Source organism: Panicum virgatum, chromosome 7N, assembly GCF_016808335.1.
Source record: "Panicum virgatum strain AP13 chromosome 7N, P.virgatum_v5, whole genome shotgun sequence".
NCBI classification, from domain to species: domain Eukaryota; kingdom Viridiplantae; phylum Streptophyta; class Magnoliopsida; order Poales; family Poaceae; genus Panicum; species Panicum virgatum.
The window spans coordinates 11,151,083-11,166,142 of record NC_053151.1 but is presented as its reverse complement, the minus strand read 5'-3'; positions in this window follow the sequence as shown (position 1 = coordinate 11,166,142).

Sequence of the window (15,060 nt, the reverse complement as noted above, 5' to 3'; positions counted from 1 at the left end):
TTAAATTTCTCTAGTGTTGTTGGTTTTAGATTTTAAACCGCCTATTCACCCCCCATATAGTCGGTGTTCTTGATCCTACAAGTGGTACCAGAGCTAAGCACTCCATTAATTGTGGATTTAACTATCTTGGAGTAGAACAATGACTAGTGATAATGGGATTCATGTTGGGAAGCCACCATTCTTTGATGGGAACAATTATGATTATTGGAAGACTAGGATGTCGGCTCATCTCAAAGCCATGAGTAGAAAGCTATAAAGAGTAGTAAGTGATGGATATGTCATTTTGGACCCAAAGAGTTTGACACCCCTATATGAGGAAAATGAGATACTAGATGATCAAGGGGTTAATGTGCTCTTTAGTGCTCTTGATGTGACTGAATTTAATAGAGTCAAGAGCCTCACAAATGCAAATGACATATGGAAGAAGCTCATGGAAATTCATGAGGGCACATCAAGTGTGAAGGAGGCCAAGTTATATTTGCTTAAGGGCAATTTTAGTGAATTTAGCATGAAGAAGGATGAGAGTATAGCTGAGATGTTCAACCGGCTAAATGACATTGTGAATGACCTCAAGGGTCTTGGATTTGAGGTACAGGATGCAGATTTCAACCACAAGTTTCTTAGATGTCTTTCGGAAAGATATGACACAATTGTGACCTTACTTGTAAGGTTAAATGTGAAGACCGCAACTCCCACACAAATATTGGGAGAAGTTCTCACCCATGACATGTTCAAGAAATCTCAAGATGAAGCTCATGGGGGAGAAATTGATATGAAAAAGAAAAGTGTGGCATTCAAAGCTCAAGATAGCAAAAATGAAGAAGAAAGTGGGTGCCAAGAAGAAGAATCGGATGAGGAGATGGCTCTTTTTGTCAAGAGATTCAATAGAATGATGAGCAAGAAGAACTTTGGCAAGAGGGATCAATCATCAAGAAAAAATCATTTTGTGGACAAGACTTGCTTCCAATGTGGTGAAGTAGGTCATATCATTGTCAATTGTCCAAACAAGAAAAATGACAAGAACAAGAAGGACAAGAAAAATGATGAAAAGAAGAAGAAGTTCATCAAGAAGAAGAAGAATGGCCAAGCTTATTTTGTTGAATGGGATTCCGATGCATGCTCCGATGATGATGATGATGATGACAAGCCATCCAAGGGAGTTGCTGGGATCGCCATCAATGAGGCTCCATCACTCTTCTCTACATCACATTGTCTTATAGCAAAGGGTGGTGCAAAGGTACAACAAGATGGTGAACTTGATGAACTTTCATATGATGATCTTGTTGAAATGCTAAATGATGCCGATGAATTTATGACTAAGGAAAAGACTAAGTTAAAAGACTTGAAGTTGAAGTTTACTTCTCTTCAAGATTCCTATGAGGAGCTAAAGACTTCTCATGAGAATCTCAAAGAAACTCATGAGAAGCTTGAGGAAGCTCACAATGCCTTGCTTAATCATGAAAGAAAAGCAACATTGAACATTGGTATTAGTTGTGATTTAATTGATGATAAATCTTGTGGCTCTAGCTCTACTAGTTCTTCTTGCACCAAAATTGATAACCCATCTTGGAATGAATCTCTCATTATGGAAAATGATTTGTTAAAGAAAGAGATTACTTGCTTGACTAATGATTTGAGAAAGTGCTATGATAGTAGAGCCAAGTTTAATCATTGTTGGGCAAGCCAAAAGTTCACCTTGAACAAGCAAGGGTTTGGATACATTCCTAAGAAAGGGAAGAAGGTTTTTGTGCAAACCAAAACTACTTTTGTGAAGAGTAGTGGTAAGTCATATTGTGAAAAATGCAAGAATGTTGGTCATGTTGAGAAGAATTGCACAAACAAGAAAGTCATATCTTTTGATTCAAGTTACATTGTTATGAAAATTTCAAATGGCAATGTTAGTGCAAAATTTGTTGGGATATCTATAGATAGTGCTAAAAAGAATGCTATTTGGGTGCCAAAAGTCTTGGTCACTAACGTTCAAGGACCCAAGAAAGTTTTGGTACCTAAAAGAGTTACTTCTTTTTTAGGTGAATTACAAGTCCAGAGGAAGACATTAGGTGCTTGATAGTGGATGCACTCAATACATGACAGGAGATCCAATGATGTTTTCCTCTTTAGATGAGAATGTGGTTGGCTATAGTGACATCATCTTTGGTGACAATAGCTGGGGCAAAGTCAAAGGAGTTGGTACAATTCCTATCTCAAGTGATCATTCTCTTTCAAAAGTATTGTTGGTTGATTCTCTCAAGTTTAATCTCTTAGGGGTCACTCAACTTTGTGATTTTGGATATAAGTGTAGTTTCACTAAAGATGATGTTGTAGAGACTAGCTTGGATGGAAAAGATCACAACTTTACGGGATTTAGACATGAGGATGTATATCTTGTGGATTTTACTACTAAAGAGGCAAACTTGTCCACTTGCTTATTCACTCAATCATCTTTGGGTTGGTTATGGCATAGAAGGCTTGGTCATGTTGGCATGAAGCAACTCAACCGACTTTTGAAGTATGACTTAGTAGTTGGGTTGAAGAATGTGAAGTTTGAAAAAGATAAGTTATGTAGTGCATGTCAAGCCGGAAAGCAAGTTGCAAATGCTCATCCCACTAAGAGTGTCATGTCAACCGAGAGACCATTGGAGTTATTGCATATGGATTTATTTGGTCCTACAACATATAGAAGTATTGATGGAAATTGCTATTGTCTTGTGGTAGTGGAAATTGCTATTGTCTTGTGGGTTTTCTTTCTTCATGATAAGGCCGATACATATGACACATTCAAGAAATTCTTGACAAGGGCCGAAAATGAATTTGAGCTCAAGTTGAAGAAAGTGAGAGTGACAATGGAAGTGAGTTTAGAAACACAAGAGTTGAATAATGGTGTGATGAGAAAGGAATCAAGCATGAATTCTCAAACAAGTACACTCCAGAATAAAATGGTCTTGTTGAGAGGAAAAATAGAACCTTGATTGATATGGCAAGATCAATGCTCTCCGAGTACAATATTTCGGATAGCTTTTGGGCCGAAGCAATCAACACGGTTTGTCATGCCTCTAATAGATTGTATTGCCATAGATTTCATAACAAGACCCCATATGAGTTGCTCATTGGAAGGAAGCCAAATATATCATATTTTAGAGTGTTTGGTTGCAAATGCAATATTCTCAAGAAGGGAACTCGGTTATCAAAGTTTCAAAGCAAATGTGATGAGGGTTTTCTTCTTGGATATTCATCTTGTAGCAAGGCTTATCAGGTCTACAACAAAACACATGGCATTGTTGAAGAAGCATATGACGTTGAGTTTGATGAAACCAATGGGTCTCATAATGAACAAGAAAATCTTGATGATGTGAGAAGTGATGGTTTGAGAAATGCAATGAAAAATATGTCAATTGGTGATGTTAGACCAAGAGAAGAAGATGGAGATGAAGATGGTCCTTCTATCTCTATTAGAGTTAATCCTTCAACTTCTATCTTAAATGATCAAGCACAATCATTTGTACAAGATTCAAGTAATGATGATTCTCAAGTACAAGATCAAGTTGGTTCATCTAGTGCACCTTCTCTATCAACTAAAGAAGCCATTGTTCCTCAAAGAATTCATCATATTCTTGCAAAGGATCACCCGGTGGATCAAATCATGGGTGATATTAGTAAGGGTGTCCAAACTTGATCTCGCATTGCTTCATTTTGTGAACATTATTCTTTTGTATCTTTTCTTGAACCTAACCGTGTATACGAAGCATTGAGAGATCCGGATTGGGTGAATGCTATGCATGAAGAATTAAATAATTTCTCCCGGAATCAAGTTTGAGATCTAGTTGAGAGGCTCAAGAATTATAATGTTATTGGCACTAAATGGGTCTTTAGAAACGAGCAAAATGAAGATGGAATGGTTGTGAGAAACAAGGCAAGATTGGTAGCTCAAGGCTTCACTCAAGTCGAAGGTTTGGATTTCGGTGAAACTTTCTCTCCCGTTGCTAGATTAGAAGCTATTAGAATTTTATTAGGTTATGCTTGCTCTCACAACATAAAAAATTTTCAAATGGATGTGAAAAGTGTTTTCTTGAATGGCAAGATTAGTGAACTTGTTTTTGTTGTGCAACCTCTCGATTTTGAAGATCCCAAGAAGCCAAATCATGTATACAAGCTCTCTAAAGCTCTTTATGGTCTTAAGCAAGCTCCACGAGCTTGGTATGAAAGATTGAGGGACTTTCTTATCTCTAGGGGCTTCAAAATTGGTAAGGTTGACACTACTTTGTTCACTAAAGAAATTGGTAAGGATTTATTTGTTTGTCAAATTTATGTTGATGATATTATCTTTGGTTTAACTAACTTAAGTTTTTGTGAGGAATTTGGTGAATTGAGTTTCTTTCTTGGACTTCAAATCAAGCAACTCAAGGAAGGCACCTTTGTGTGTCAATCAAAATATGTGAATGATATCTTGAAGAAATTTGGTATGGAAGATGCAAAACCAATCAAGACTCCTATGGCCACCAATGGGCATCTCGACCTAGATGAGGGAGGTAACCATGTTGACCAAAAGCTTTACCGTTCTATGATTGGTAGTTTGCTTTATTTGACCGTATCTAGGCCCGACATCATGTTTAGTGTTTGCATGTGTGCATGATTTCAAGCCGCACCTAGAGAATGTCATTTGACCGCCGTCAAAAGGATCTTGAGATACTTGAAATATACTCTTAATATTGGTTTATGGTATCCCAAGAGTGCTCATTTTGATTTGGTTGGATTCTCGGATTCGAATTATGTGGGGTGCAAGGTTGATAGGAAAAGCACATCCGGTGGTTGTCAATTTCTTGGAAGATCTCTTGTATCTTGGTCATCAAAGAAGCAAAATTCCATGGCTCTTTCAACCGCCGAAACGGAATATATTTCGGCCGGAAGTTGTTGTGCACAATTGTTATGGATGAAGCAAACTCTTCTTGGCTATGGTGTGAAATTTGATGAAATTCTCTTGTTGTGTGATGATGAAAGTGCCGTGAAGATTGCTACTAATCTGGTTCAATATTCAAGAACCAAGCATATTGATATCCGCCATCATTTTCTTAGAGATCATGTGAACAAGGGTGATATCAAAATTGATGGTATTGGCACTGATGATCAATTAGCCGATATATTTACCAAGCCTTTGGATGAATCTCGGTTTTGTAAGTTAAGAAATGAGTTAAATATCATTGACTTCTCAAATGTGGCTTGAAAACTAGCACATGTGGCATATGGTTCTTTCATGCACTCTTTGTTTCATTTTTCTGGATTTTTGAGGTATTTTTGAGCCATTTATGAGTTTTCATGATTTTACTCGGTTTATTTTTGAATTCTTGTTGTAACTTGCTCATATGAGTCTTTTGAAGGTTTTCATGCAAGATTTGAGATTTTTGGATTTTTATATGAGCAATGATCCCAAATTGAAGTTGGAATTGAGAAAATTGGCAAAATTCTGGGCTGTCTGAAATTTGGAACAGCGGACGGTCCGCGGGTAAGAGGCGGACAGTCCGCCGTTCATGGGACATGTTCACCAGAGGCTCTGCAGAGAATTTCTCAACCGCAAAATTACAATGCGGACGGTCCGCCAAAGGACCGCGAACGGTCCACTTTTCATCGGTTCATCCGGCAAGCTTCGGATGCACCGGTGGTTTGCCACTGAGCAAGGAGCGGACGGTCCGGCGTAGGTCTACGGACAGTCCGCCTGTGTTGGGAAGAATTTGCCAGAGGCAGTTTCAGTCGGGTGTCAGTGTAAAAATTCATGGGCGGACGGTCCGCCAGGATACCACGGACAGTCCGCGACTAGACAGAATGGTGGGGTCGACCAGACTTGACTTATAATGGGTGTCCCTCTCACTCCCCCCTCCACCAAACTGCACATCTCATCCAAAAGCTCTATCTCTCTTTCTCTCTCAAGCACGTGGGGGAGACGACAAGGTCAAGGCTTTTTGGCGTGGTTCCCGGACGGTCCGAGAACTTCCCCGGACTCTTCTCAAGATTGTACATCATGTCCTCTCAGTATTTTGACGAATCCCTAACTCTTGTTCTTGGATTTCTTTATTGGAAAGAGTTAGTGTTAGATACTCCAATCTATTTTTGGACCATGGATTCTTGAAAATACTTGGAGGATCTTGTTCCTAGTGATGAGGAGATGCTATAATTAAAATTTGGTTGGTGGATTTGAATCAAAACTCAAAATATGGGTGAATCAAAGTTGGGGGCGATTTTGTGTTCCTACGCAGAACAGATGGGTCGTGGACAGTTCCCCTGCTGAACACGAACGATCCGCCGTGGTGGTTCATGAACCGCGTACGGTCCGCGTTCAGAAGTGCGGACGGTCCGCCAGTGTCAGATTTTTCAGATGCCTGCTGAACTGACTTATATCATTATGGATTGGTTCTATTGCTTTAGTAATTGTTCTTATGGTTAAATCTTGATCTCAGACCACCCCGGAAGACACTCAAGGCCACTACTTCCAAAATCAAGAAGGTTGTGTCTTCCAAAAGACAAAGAGACAGTGATGACTCTGATGATGTGGATTACGCTCTCAATCTCAGTGAGATGGCTGCAGCATCTTCAGTGGGTAATGTTGGTGATGAATCTTCAGAGGAAGAGACTGAGGAAGTTGAGGATGATGTTACAGATCTGATGGGGCTAGATCTTCCTAGCCGACAGTTGACTTTGGTCATCTAGTTAAGAAGAATGTATTCAAACATCAGACCATTGACTTAGGCTATATGAGATCACAAGAAGTCATGTCTGATCTAGTTGATAGATTTGAGGCTATGGGGTTGGCAAATTTTCTGCAACATAGATGTGATTGGAATGAAACAGTCATACGTCAGTTCTATGCCACCTTAGATATCAATATGGTAGAGGAAACATTTTGGTGGACAACTGGGAAGAGAACTTATTTTGCTATATTTGCACAGTTTGCTGAGGCTAATCAGTTGGATTATGATTTCATCACTAGTGAGCAAAGTGTGAATGTTGTGTTAGAAAACCCTCTAGATGAGAATGACTACCCCATGTACTATGAGCCTGCACATCTTGGTATTGCTAGAAGCTTTGGGGGCACTCAGGGTTTGAGGCATCATCCTACAGTGATTAAAAAGATTGTCAGAGTCACATTCATGCCTAAGAGTGGCAACAAGGACAAGATTAGAGGGCTCTATTGGAATGTGATATCTCATATCATGAACGGAAATAGAATAAATGTCATTGCTCTTATTATGGATCAGCTTGCAGATTTAAGGCTTAACATGGAGATGAACTTATATTTTGCTCCATATATTATGTCCATCATCAAGGTCAAGTCTAGCTTCAGAGGGATATGTGAAAGCAAACACACTCCTTCCAGGCCATTCAAGAATGACAATACTTTTCTTTTGAGGCCTTTGACTCCTTTCCCTGGAGATGATATGGATGCTGAAGCACAGGGGCAGGATGGTGCTGATGATAATGATGATGATGCTCACATGGGAGCAGCTGCAGCTCATCATGCTATGCCACCACCACATCCTCCAGTACAGCAGCAGTGGGCTCCTCCAGCTGGCTACTTTGACCCTTACTTTGCATCCATGCAGGAGAGCATGTCCTCTCAGATTGCGGGGTTGGCTAGTCAGATGCAGAATCAGATGAACCTCAACTTCCAGAACATGCAGCAGTAGATGTTCCAGCCCATGATGGCTCAGATGCAGGGGGTTCAGCAGAGTTTACACTCAGACATAGCAGCTCTTGACTCACGCTTTGAGGATTTGCCCTCTTCTGAGCAGTTTGAGCAGTTTGAGCAGAGGCAGGAGCAGCTAGAGCAGCGTTTTGATACTTTCAGCACAACCTTCATCGGGTTTTCTGACCACTTCTACTCAGTATTTCTGGCTCCAGTGCCGCCTCCAGAGTTCTACCCACACCAGCCGTTCTACCCACCACCACCTCCTCCACCGCCGATGGATTGACTTTCTTGGCAATTGATGCCAAAGGGGAGAAGGAGCTTTGGAGTGCTCGGATCTAGGGGAGCTCATGGACTTCTCATGGAGATCATTCACTTTCGGCTTCCGCTTGCTACTCCGGTTTATTTGTGTTGAACTATTGCATTACATGTTTATGATTTGTGTTTTGCATGAACTCGGTTTGAGACTTGTGTTTGGATTTGAACATTTGGTTTGTAATGTGTGTTTAACTATCTTGTGGTTGTGAGGTTGTGTTAACCAAGCTAAAATTCATATATATATATATATATATATATATATATATATATATATATATATATATATATATCTTGTATCTTGTCTGCCTCGATTTCCACTTGTAGGGAAAACTCCGTCAAAATTTTCAAATATACATATGTGCTCTAGGTATTCATGCAAATTTATATGCACATATCAAGGGGGAGTTCTCTCTACTCATCGAACTTGGTGAATTTATTCATACTATATTCTGAAATTTTCAAGAAAAATGAGTAAGTTCTTCCAAAGTTCAATTCCAAGTCCACCTTATGCCGAGTGTATAAAGTTGACTTGAACACTTTTATCACTCCAAAATTTAGTGTTGTCATCAATTACAAAAAAGGGGGAGATTGAAAGCATCTAGGCCCCTAATTTGAGTTTTGGTAATTAATGACAACGGTTTGTGGATTAACGATTTCATTTGAGATAATAAGTATAGTTTGATCCACGGATGAAAGAGATTTGGTTGTGAACGTGTGGAGTTTTGGAGATGATGAGTAAAGCTCGGGTTCAAGGCAAAGGTATAAAATAGGGGTTTTGTATTTTACCGGTCACAAGGTATTTAGTGGATGAAAAGTGACCGGATTTGTTGGATAGATAGCCGTACTACCAAGAGGAGTTGAGTACTCGTGCTTGACGGGTCGTTAGTGCCATTTTGCTCAAAATATCTAGGTGCATGCATGAGGACTAACGATGTTTTGAAAAGATTTGAAAAAGATCAAGTTTGAGAGCTGACTACACAAGCGCGGACAGTCCGCTCCATGGATCGCGGACGGTCCGCACTCGTACCAGAGAGCATGTTTGGCTCTGGTGCAAATTAGATGTGAGTGGCGGACAGTCTGGCCTAGGCGGGCGGACAGTCCGCATCTCTAACTCAAATTTTACCAGAGAGGGTGTTTCTCTGGTTGAGGTTATGATCTGTGCGGCGGACGGTCCGTCCCTTGGGCGCGGACGGTCCGCCGGCTATTTGACAGTTTGTACCAGAGACATTGTTGTCTCTGGTGGATTTCAAGGATGAACGGCGGACGGTCCGCCCCTAGGGCGCGGACGGTCCGCTGGCCTTTTTCAAAGTTGTAGCAGAGACGATGTTCGTCTCTGGTGGTGTGGAACACATAACTGCGGACGGTCCGCCAGGGCTGTAACGGCTAGTTCTGACACGCATTAAATGCACTCTGACTCACTGGTTGATAACGGCGGACGGTCCGGTTTTTGAACCGCGGACGGTCCGCGACTTCGCAGAAAAGAGTGTAACGGCTAGTTTTTGAAGGGATGTGTATATATACCCAATGGCCGGCCATTGGGTTACTCTCTTGGCCATTTGGGCTACATACTTGACACTATAGAGCTAAGACATCCCTCTCTCACACACACTTGCTTAGAGATTGCATTCTTGAGGGTGTGAGGGCTTCCTAGTGCATTGCATCAAGAGTTTGAGCTTTGTGGCACTAGGGAAACTTCAAGCAAGCGTCATCGACTTGTTACTCTTGGGAGTTGCCGCTCCCTAGACGGCTTGGAGAAGAGGATTTCGTGGAGCTCCTCCAAGGAGATTGTTGAGGAGCCCCGATTTCGGTTGTGTGAGGTCTTGTGCTCACCTCACCGGAGTGGTGAAGAGCAACTCTAGTGGAATCGAGGTGTGGAGCGGTTCCTTGATTCAAGCCGGCTCAAGATCAAGAGGTTCTTGATAGAGGAGCGGTTGATTTTTGGAATCCACCTCAACGTGGATTAGGGGTGACCGGCATGTCATCGACACCACGGGATAAATTATTGTGTCAAGCTTGGTTACCTCTCTTGCTCACTTTATTTCTTGTTTTTACTTTGAGCAATTTACTTTACTAGAGCTTGTTTTGTATCTTGTCACCCTAGGTTGCAAACCCATCTAGAGATAGTAGTAGCATGACATAGGGCTTTCCTTTGTTACTAATTAAATTTCTCTAGTGTTGTTGGTTTTAGATTTTAAACCGTATATTCACCCCCCCTCTAGTCAGTGTTCTTGATCCTACAGCACGGCGGCGCCCCTGGTGGGGGTGCGCACGGCGGCGGCGGCTGGGCCGACGGAGACCGTGGCCCCTACGGGGTCCAAACCGTGGTCAGGGAGGTTGGTCCTGGTGATGGGTGACCTACCCTCACCAAGACCAACTACGTCGAGTGGGCCGCGATCATGAGGATCAGGCTCCAGGTACGACACATGTGGGAGGCAGTTCAGTACGGCGACATCAACTACGATGAGGATCGACGGGCGCTGGACGCCCTCATCGCTGCAGTCCCGTCCGAGATGCAGTTCTCGCTCTCACAGAAGCGGACTGCCAAGGAGGCTTGGGATGCCATCGCTGCGGCACGCATCGGCAGCGACCGCGCCCGCAAGACCACTCTGCAGGCACTTCGCAAGGAGTGGGAGAACCTGGCCTTCAAGCCAGGTGAGGACGTTGATGACTTCGCTCTTCGTCTCAACACTCTATTGTAGAAGATGGTGCAGTTCGGCGACGACACCTACGATGAGGAGAGAGGCGTTGAGAAGCTCTTCCAGTGCATTCCCGAGAAGTACAAGCAGATCGCTCACTCGATCGAGACTCTGCTGGACCTCTCCACCATGTCGATCGAGGAGGCGATTGGTCGCCTCAAGGTCGTCGACAGCGATGAGCCACAGCCTCTCTCGGGAGGCATCTCCATCGGCGGGAAGCTTAATCTCACTCAGGAGTAGTGGGAGGTCCGTCGTGGTGACGGGAAGAAGGGGGAGCCTTCTTCCTCGATGGGTGGCCGCAAGCGAGGCAAGTCGTGCAAGGCGCGCGGAGACGCCTAGGCCGGAGTGCGGGGACGTGCCGAGGGTGACGCCTGCGGAAGCGCCCAGGGCGGCGCAGCCGGCAGGCGCAAGCCGGCACGAGACGACACGTGCCGCAACAGCGGCAGGCTTGGTCACTAGGCTAAGGACTGCCCGTAGCCCAAACGCAGCCAAGCCCACGTCGCACAGGCGGAGGAGGAGGAGGTGGCTCTGCTTGTGGCACACGCAAGCCTTGAGCTACGCCCAGCGGCATCGGCCACGGCGACCCTTTTCCACCTCGACGAGCCGAGGGCGCGTGCCTCCCTCGGCGACGGTCCCAGCTGCGACAAGATTGATGGGTGGGTCCTCGACACCGGCGCCACCCATCACATGACCGGCCGACGGGAGTTCTTCACCGAGCTTGACTCCAACGTCCGAGGCTCCGTCAAGTTTGGGGACGCCTCCGGTGTGGAGATCAAGGGCGTCGGTTCGTCATCTTCACCGCCGAGTCCGGTGAGCACAGGATGCTCACCGGAGTCTACTACATCCCCGCGCTGAGAAACTCCATTATCAGCTTGGGACAGCTGGAAGAGAAGGGCTCGCGCATTGAGATCAATGACGGAGTCATGAGGATTTGGGATCGCCATCATCGCCTCATCATCAAGGTAACCACAGGCGCAAGTCTGCTCTACGTCCTTCATGTGCAGGTTGCACAACCCCTTTGCCTCGCTGCTCGTCGGGACGACGAGGCGTGGTAGTGGCACGAGCGCTTCGGGCACCTCCATTTTGAGGCCCTGAAGCGGCTCGGTGCCAAGGAGATGGTGCGTGCCGATGTTACCTAGACATCAAGGTAAACGTGTTGCTTTTATAAATCGAGGGATTTACTTCGGGATTTCCCTCTATAAACGAGGGAATTCCCACTACTGCCCTCGATAAATCGAGGGTTTACCTATAATTGGAATTCCTCCCGATGGTCGGATACTTGGATCATCTATTTTAGTGGTTCCTTTGGTCACCTCTAAAATTATAGGATTGACAGGTGGAAATAAAAATAGCTTATAATGGTGATCAAGAACACCCATCTGGGAATCAAGATCCGATATGAAGGAGAACCTCTACTCCGACCGCATCAGGTTGGAGCAACCTGTTCTCGGGACTAGCTCTCCCCATCGGACTAGTCCAGAATCACACAAACCATTCAATGAGTGTCGTGGTCATTAGCCGTTAACACTTCCTTCTTTACTTAATTTGGCTTTTAAGTAGATTCGATACTTACTTGGTTGTTTCCGGTACGAGTTGGTTCAAGCTTATCCGACCCAGGCGACGATGGTAAAACGAGTGAAAACTCGTACAGTCGCAACTCGTACCTGTCATAGACTAGGTAACATCGGCAGAAGTTTACTTAAAAGCAACACGTTTTCTCCCTGAGAACAAAAAGCTTTACTGGGAGTGACGTTTACAGAAGCGGTAGCGCTGGTAACTGAGGCGAAGGCCAGCCAAAGAGGGTAAAAGCTCAAGACTAACAGGTATGGATTATCGGATCCCATGTCCAGCCCATAAACCGACCCCCTATAAGTAGGGCTTCCACCCATCTATAAAAGGCAAGGGGTCGGTTGTGAGTAAAAGAGGATAGGAAACAAGAAGGCGGTCACCGGGCAGCCTATTTGTGGAGCAACAAATGGGCTCCTGCGAAAGCGAAACGACACTGGCAAGGTACTAAAACCAAGCGCCCTCCTTACTTTCCACATTTTAGCTTAGGTTCTAATTCATTAACCATTCTAGGTAAGCACCTATTCTAAACAAATAGATGATCCATACAATTAATCAAACATCAATATTAATCATCAATTCCATCATTAAGTGGGTGTAGCCTCATGTGGATAAGCAGTCTCATGTAGATGCAAGAAACAGACGATCCGATCGATTTTATAACCTTGCAAGGTGGACCTAAGCACTCGGAAGAATGCATACCCCAAGAATGTCAAATAAAAGCGAAAGGGGGTATACACCGACCAGGCGTTTCCCGTCATTCTTCGGGTCGGGATCGAATACTACAGTCTTAGGTACATGGTTTACTGGTACGCCAAATGAAATACGTCCAGACTCACACATGCACTACAGGTTGCAAGCAAGGGGACGCATCCCAAGATTAGTAGGAGTAAGATCCCTTACCGTGCCAATCGGGTACCAGGCTTACTAGTCCCATTCCCGACAAGTGCTTAGTACTTTCAAACGCTTAACCAACAAGAGCTACTCGGCCGGAGCCGAACCCATGCTCTCTCTACCACTGAGCATACCAGGTTAACCATTCTTATGATTCCAACATAAGAAACCTATATCTCGCGAGTGACGAACATCACTCGACTTTTACTGGGTCCTTAGAGCATGGCAACTAGCTACTATGCTAGTATTTGAACATAGGTACTTAGGATCATGCATCTAGGGTTTCAATTCAACTCCTGAAACTTAAATGCACTAACATCAACATATCATAGTGTAATAGTTAGAAACATAGGATTATGCTCTGGTGCTTGCCTTCTTCAGCAAAGTTAGTCGGGAGCCCCTCCGAACTTTGGTTCGGGCCTTGGTAGGCCTGAACTGCGTTCACTCCTCCCTCGGTCTCTCCTTCTCCGCGCTCCGGAATAAGCTCATAGCTACCGTCAGGGAGTTCTACACGAGATGCACATGCATAAGATTTACTTGATTTAAAAAGGAACAAGGGTACATTTCTGAAAATTAAGGTTAAACATACGGCGTATGAGTGGCCATATTCACCTTGACAAACTTTTATTAAACTTTTCTTTACAAAAGAAAAGGTGGGTACGTGTGAAAATTATTCTTGTTTGATGGTGATTGTGTACACATCTATACATTATTAACATATTAAACTTCACCAAAGTAAGGGGTGCTGTTTAGGGTAGATTTTGGTGAAGCTTGACTCTCATAGTTCAAGTTGTACTTAAGTGTGATCTTTGTTTCCCTTTTATAAATTCAATTGAGCTTGATTTACTTCAAAAATTAATTCTGAAGATTACATCAACAATCAATCAGAGATAAAATTCACATAAGCACATGGTATAGCATAAAAGCTACTGCCCAAAATTTAGATACACAGGAGCTATAGATTAAGCAGGAAAAATCTATCAAGATGCATCGGCTGAAACCATAAATAAATCAAATAAAAACATCCAAGCATGATTTTGACCTGAAACTTTTACAGAGGCATGAGCAGAGCATATCTAGTCTATACACCAAAAATCAGATCAAGAGTTGCAATTTAACTTGCTCAACAAAAACTACTCGGATCTAAGGCATGCATTTATTTGAGCAAGTAAAACATGTCTAAAACTATTCATCTATTTATCATAGGTGCAACTACATATGGAAGCTTCTGAAAAAAAAGCTACTATTACTGAACAGATAAAGCAGAACAATTCATACAAGAAGATACTGACAGAAACAGAAATAAAATCATAACTAAATCTATATCATGAAGTTGGGTGCCATCTTTCTACACAGATCTACACATGAGCATATACACAACATATCCCATATCCAAAAATCAGCTACAGAACAACCATAGAATTCAAATTATATCAAATCTACTCAAACTGATGATTTGAATCTAATTCAAAAACTAAACATCAAAAGCATACATATGCTTTGTAGAAAAGGTAGCATTCCTCACAAGGATTCTATAACATTTGAGTTTTCATTTTTCTGATTTTCTGTGATTTTATACGTATTTTACAAATTCTCAGCTTATTAGATTAGATCTGGAGTTGTGAGTTCACAACTGGGTCCTCGGATATATACGTTCTGGTCCTTAGAAAGATGTTTTCTTCACAGATCTACCCTCTTCCTTACAACCAACCCTCTGCATCTTATACTCAGACCCCTGGAACTATCCCACCTTTAAACATAAATCCATCATTCTTGTGCATAACCCCCTAGACTTCTATTTCCTTCACAACCGTGCCCTCGACCTTCGTCTTCCTCGGAACAGAGCCAAGCACGGCATGAGAAAGCGCTGTGGCGCGGCTGCACCGGTGAGGGAGCTCTGTCTCCCATCCCGGT